The sequence below is a fragment of the Triticum aestivum genome, chromosome 4B (assembly GCF_018294505.1).
Source record: "Triticum aestivum cultivar Chinese Spring chromosome 4B, IWGSC CS RefSeq v2.1, whole genome shotgun sequence".
Classification (NCBI taxonomy): Eukaryota; Viridiplantae; Streptophyta; class Magnoliopsida; order Poales; family Poaceae; genus Triticum; species Triticum aestivum.
Window position 1 is genome coordinate 552,724,141 of NC_057804.1, and position 7,114 is coordinate 552,731,254.

A 7,114-nucleotide genomic window follows, 5' to 3' on the forward strand; every position below is an offset into this window, starting at 1 on the left:
CAGCACCGCCGCGCAAAGCCCGTGTGGCATTGGTGAACGATTCCGTTCCTCCAGAGTCAGGCCCATGGGCGCTTTGAGGTTAATGCGGGCCAGGAAACAGATGCACTCCAGGTGAACAAACGAGCCGAGTACATCCCGCGCGGGTCTGACTGAACCTAATGCAGCCTACCAAACGCGGCACTGATCATCTTCGGGTCATGGATTGCCAAGTATAGAGTGGTCATACTTAGGTCGTTTTAATTTTGTTGTGTCGCCTCTATAGGGTCTTGCCTTTCTTTGGTGTTGTATCAAGTTCTTTGGTGCTGTAGTTTTAGTTTTTCGAGGTGATGGTCGCTCAAAAACAATCATTTTATTTGTTTGTAAGAAGGGAAATCATAAGAGCAAGTACAATAAGGTGACATAGGCGGACTGTAAGACTTTTAAATATTATATTTTTGCTGAGTTATAAGAGAGGGAAGATGAGAAAGAAAAGAAGCGAGCTACAAACTAACAGTCGGCTGTATGACGTGCTCCTAGAGAATTTGTTAGTGGAGGTGGGCCATGTATCAATAGAGTGGTACTTGCTTAGGGCGTCTCCAACGACGACCCGCAAATTTCCCCCCGCATTTGTCCGTGAACAGAGAGACCACTCCACGGACACGGATGCGAGAGCTAGTCATTCAACGCCGCTCGCATATGTTTCAACCCACATTTGAACTAACCAGACCATGCAAACCGATCGATATTCATCAAAGTTCGGATAGAAAATACCATAAATCATCCATACATAGAAAGCAAACAAAGTCCAGTACAACAATGTCTCAAATTTGACTAGATTAATCGGATGTCAGACAAATTTTTCATCAACGGGTCATGTCGTCCCACACATACTTCTCCTTCAGTTTCATCCAATAGTGTGTACGTAACTGGCCATTCTGTTGGGAAACGTTGCATGGAAAATAAAACAAAAATTATGCACACGCAAGATCTATCCATGGAGATGCATAGCAACGAGAGGGGAGAGTGTGTCTATGTACCCTCGTAGACCGTAAGCGGAAGCGTTTGACGATGCGGTTGATGTAGTCAAACTTTCTTCGGGATCCAACCGATCGACTATCGAACGTACGGCACCTCCGCGTTCATCGCACGTTCAGCTCGGTGACGTCCGCGCCTTCTTGATCCAACACGACAGCTTGGTGACGGTGGCGGTGAAGTTATCTCCACAGGGCTTCACCTAAGCACTTCGAAAATATGACTGGGGTTGTAAACGGAGGAGGGGGGCGCCCCACATGGCTAAGCAATTGTCTGGGTTGTGCTAGGCGCCCCTCCCACATATATATAGGTGGGTGGAGGGAGAAGCAGCCAAGGGGGCGCCCCAAGTAGGCCGAATCCTACTTGGGGTCTCCCCCAATCCGCACCCCCCTTTCCTTTTTAGGTGAGTGGGGAAAGGCAGGGGAGGAAGGCCCCCCTTCCTTTCTCCCATGAGAAGGGGAAGGCGGGAAGGGCTAGCCCTCCCCCCTTTCCATCCCTGGGTTGGTCTGCCCCCCCCTGTTGGTTGGTCTCCCCCCCCTTGGCCCATTAGGCCCATACACCTACCGGGGGTGTTCGGAACCCCTTCCAGTGACCCGATGACTACCTAGTGCACTCTGAAACTATTCCGGTGTCCGAATATCATCGTATTATATATTAATATTTACCTCTCAACCATTTCGAGACTCCTTGTCATGTCCGTGATCTCATCTAGGACTCCGAACAACATTCGGTCACCAAATCATATAACTCATATAACATTATATCGTCAACGAACGTTAAGCGTACGGACCCTACGGGTTCGAGAACTATCTAGACATGACCGAGACACCTCTCCGGTTAATACAATAGCGGAACCTGGATGCCCATATTGGCTCCTACATATTCTACGAAGGTCTTCATCGGTTGAACCGTTATGACAACATACGTAATTCCCTTTGTCCATCGGTACGTTACTTGCCCGAGATTCAGTCGTCGGTATCTTCATACCTATTTCAATCTTGCTACCGGCAAGTCTCTTTGCTCGTTCTATAATACATCATATCGTACCTAATTCATTAGTCATTTGCTTGCAAGGCTTCTTATGATGTGTATTACCGAGAGGGCCCAGAGATACCTCTCTGATACTCGGGGTGACAAATCCTAATCCCGATATATGCCAACTCAACAAAAACCTTCGGAGATACCTGTAGAGCATCTTTATGATCACCCAGTTACTTTGTGACGTTTGATAGCACACAAGGTATTCCTCTGGTATCCGGGAGTTGCATAATCTCATAGTCGAAGGAATATGTATTTGACATAAAGAAAGCAATAGCAATAAACTGAACGATCATTATGCTAAGCTAACGGGTGGGTCTTGTCCATCACATCATTCTTCTAATATTGTGATCCCGTTATCAACTGACAACACATGTCCATGGTTAGGAAACCTTAACCATCTTTGATTCAAGGAGCTAGTCTAGTAGAGTCTCACTAGGGACACATTATTTGTCTATGTATTCACACATGTATTTAGGTTTCCGATTAATACAATATTGGCATGAATAATAAACCTTTATCATGAATAAGGAAAGATAAAATAACAACTTTATTATTGCCTCTAGGGCATATTTCCTTCAGTCTCCCACTTGCACTAGAGTTAATAATCTAGATTACATTGTAATGAATCTAACACCCATGGAGTATTGGTGCTGATCATGTCTTTCTCATGGAAGAGGCTTAGCCAACGAGTCTGCTTCATTCATAATTGTATGTATTTTGCAAACTTCTATGTCTCCATGCTTGACATATTCACGAATAGAGTTGAAGCGTCTCTTGATGTGTTTGGTTCTCTTGTGAAACCTTGATTCATATGCCAAGGCAATTGCTCCTGTGTTGTCACAAAAGATTTTCATTGGACCGGATGCATTAGGTATTACGCACAGATCAGATATGAACTCCTTCATTTGCTTCTTTAGAAGCAGCTATGTACTCTGCTTTACACGTAGATCCTGCCATGATGCTTTGCTTGGAACTGCACCAACTAACAGCTCCACCATTCAATATAAATATGTATCCAGTTTGTGATTTAGAGTCATCCAGATCAGTGTCAAAGGTAGCATCGACGTAACCATTTATGACGAGCTCTTTGTCACCTCCATAAACGAGAAACATATCCTTGGTCCATTTCCGGTACTTCGGGATGTTCTTGACCGTTGTCCAGTGATCCACTCTTGGATTACTTTGGTACCTCCCTGCCAAACTTATGGCAAGGCACACATCAGGTCTGGTACACAGCATAGCATACATGATAAAACCTATGGCTGATGCATAGGGAATGATTTTCATTTTCTCTCTATCTTCTGTAGTGGTCGGGCTTTGAGTCTGACTCAACTTCACACCTTGTAACACAGGTAAGAACCCTTTCTTTGACTGATCCATTTTGAACTTCTTCAAAACTTTATCAAGATATGTGCTTTGTGAAAGTCCTATTAAGCATCTTGATCTATCTCTATAGATCTTGATGCCCAATATATATGCAGTTTCACCAAGGTCTTTCATTGAAAAATTGTTATTCAAGTATCCTTTTATGCTATCCACAAATTTTATATCATTTCCAATCAATAATATACCGTCCACATATAATATCAGAAATGCTACAGAGCTCCCACTCACTTTCTTGTAAATACAGGCTTCACCGTAAGTCTGTATAAAACCATATGCTTTGTTCAACTCATCAAAGCGTATATTCCAACTCTGAGATGCTTGCACCAGTCCATAGATGGATCGTTGGAGCTTGCACACTTTGTTAGCACCTTTAGGATCAACAAAACCTTCTGGTTGCATCATATACAACTCTTCTTTAAGAAATCCATTAAGGAATGTAGTTTTGACGTCCATTTGCCAGATTTCATAATCATAAAATGTGGCAATTGCTAACATGATTTGGACAGACTTAAGCATTGCTACGGGTGAGAAAGTCTCATCGCAGTCAACCCCTTGAACTTGTCGAAAACCTTTTGCGACAAGTCGAGCTTTGTATTGATGTCTGCTAGAACTACGTCGGTATTTCCCCAAAGAGGAAGGGATGATGCAGTATAGCGACGGTAGGTATTTCCCTCAGTGATGAGACCAAGCTTATCGAACCAGTAGGAGAACCTCCTCACACCACGTACAAAACACCTGCACACAAATAACAAATACTCACAACCCGACGTGTTAAAGGGGTTGTCAATCCCTTTCGTGTACGGCACCTCAAGATAGGCAAATAATGTGAGGTAAAAGTGGTAGATAGGATAAATAGATCGTGGAACAAATAAATTGCAGCAAGGTATTTTTGTATTTTTGGCTTAATAGATCTGAAAATAAATGCAAAGGAAAATAGATCGCAAAGGCAATTATGATGAGAAGAGACCCGGGGGCCGTAGGTTTCACTAGTGGCTTCTCTCGAGAAAAATAGCAAATGGTGGGAAAACAATTACTGTTGGGCAATTGATAGAACTTCAAATAATCATGACGATATCTAGGCAATGATCATTATATAGGCATCACATCCAAAATTAGTAGACCGACTCCTGCCTGCATCTACTACTATTACTCCACACATCGACCGTTATCCAGCATGTATCTAGTGTATTAAGTTCATGAGAAAACGGGTTAATGCAATAAGAACGATGACATGATGTAGACGAGATCCGTTTATCTATTGCGGCAGATATAGATCTCATCTTGTTATCCTTAGTAGCAATGATACATACGCGTCGGTTCCCCTTCTGTCACTGGGATCAAGCACCGTAAAATCGAACCCATTACAAAGCACCTCTTCCCATTGCAAGATAAATAGATCAAGTTGGCCAAACAAAACCCAAATATCAAAGAAAAAATACGAGGCTATAAGCAATCCTGCATATAAGAGATCAAAGAAGACTCAAATAACTTTCTTGGATAAAAACATAGATCTGATCATAAACTCAAAGTTCATCGGATCCCAACAAACACACCGCAAAAGACTTACATCATATGGATCTCTAAGAGACCATTGTATTGATAATCAATAGAGAGAGAGAGGAAGCCATCTAGCTACTAACTACGGACCCGTAGGTCTACAAAGAACTACTCACGCATCATAGGAGAGGCACCAATGGAAGTGGTGAACCCCTCCATGACGGTGTCTAGACCGGATCTTGTTCGGGATATAACTATTAGGTATGACCCGCCTAGGAGGGGCCGGGTTATACCTATGGCGATTCATCATATGAAGCCCACGAGGAGATTAAAGATGGTGGTTTAGTTAAGGGCCCAAGGCCCAAAGGCGACTTAAGGCCCGTAGCGGTAAGCCGCCATATATGTAAAGACTTGTATTGTAAGGCATGTAAAGATAGTCACCGAGCCGGACACGTTATCTATGAGCCGTCCGGGACTCCGTGAGCCGCTGGGCGTCAACCTGTGTATATAAAGGGACGACCCGGCGGCGGTTCAGGACAAGAAACAACAGATCGAAAGCTAGGTCAAGCGGATTCGCTCCCTGGTAATCGAGACATAAGCAATACCACCTCAAACTGGATTAGGCCTTTACCTTCACCGCAAGGGGCCGAACAAGTATAAATTCTCATGTCCTTTGAACCGTTAAACCCCTTTAAGCTACCTAGTTGCGATGTCTCCACGACTAAGTCCTTTTGCTAGGACATCTGTCGTGACCTTCCCACGATAGTTGGCGCCCACCATGGGGGCCAGCGCACGGTGGTTTAGAGTTCTTAAAGGGCAGCTTCGAAGGGATCAAGGGATACGCTGTGGGCCGTATGACCAAGAGTCGTCGCGGCAAGCTCTACATCGACGATGCAGGCTGGATCCCCGAGGCCGGCTCAATTAAGTACGGGTATCGGGTCCCCTTCGGTGGAATCCATGTCTTCATGGGCAAGATCGGCGAGCCGGGCCCTGAGTCGGATGCCTGCACCGACATCATCGAGATGGCTTAGTGTGTGAGACCCATCCGAGCTCAGCCTGCCATGAAGCGTGCCTTCGTGGGATGCATCCATGGAACGGAATTTGATGAAGGATCTATGTCTGGCGGTGAGATGGCCATCTACTCTAATGGTGAGTCGTCCACGGGCGAGACTACTTCGTTGTATCAGCTGCAAGATGGCGGGCTTGGGGGCTATTCCATGGTGATAGTATTCCGGACCCCTATGAGCCGCCAAACAGAGTCGAGATCTTCATGGCTGGTACCCAGCCTGGAAAAAATTCTTCAACCGTAGCGGCGATCACTTCTGGGTCAGCGGCGGTGATGGCAACCGAGGCAGGAGGCCATGCGCGCCCGTCGGCTCAGGTTTTGATGGCTTTTATGGATAAATTGATGGCCCTGTTAACAGTCGTGGTCAACCCGCGAATCAAGCTCAGCATGATGCAGAGGTGGCAAAGTTACGTGACGAGGTAGCACTAGCCAAGGAAGACCTGGCGGCAAAGGGTGTCAGGATAGCCGCGGAACGGGCTGCTTTGGATGCTCAGGCCCAATGGATTCAGTCAAAGGCTTTCCAACTTACGATGGATCAAAACGCTTCAAATGAAATCATGAGGAGGAGGCACCAGTCCCGTCTACCTCCGGTTTACGAGGCTAGAAACCTCTACCGCACGCCTGGTGTAGGGCCCAGTAACACGCCGGAGATAAACCGGGTTGTGGCACCCGGGGTTGGGACACCGGTTCAACCACGCATGACTGAACCCCCTCGTCTGAATACCGCTCCGCCTCAACATGTACCGACACCATCGGGTCATTATTCTAATCCTTTGGAGAACATGATTTCTGCGGCGACACGATTGGCGGCTGTCCCGATGGATGGCGACTCTCCAACGGCGGTTGAAACACGATGGGTCAGAGAACTTATTCAGACAACATTGGCGCAGCAGGAGGCATATTCTTATAGTCGAGATAGGATTCACTCGATCCCTCGCCCAAGCCGGAGTTATAGTAGGAACATGGACTCATCGGTCGTTTCAAAGAATGCCCAGCGCCGTGACCAGCAGCGTGGGCATGACCTGGTGCGTGATGGAGCTCTTAACTTGGTTGATCAGGATAGAGTGCGTGAAGAAGCCAAGCAGGCGGCTCAGCGGGCGGCTCACCGACCCC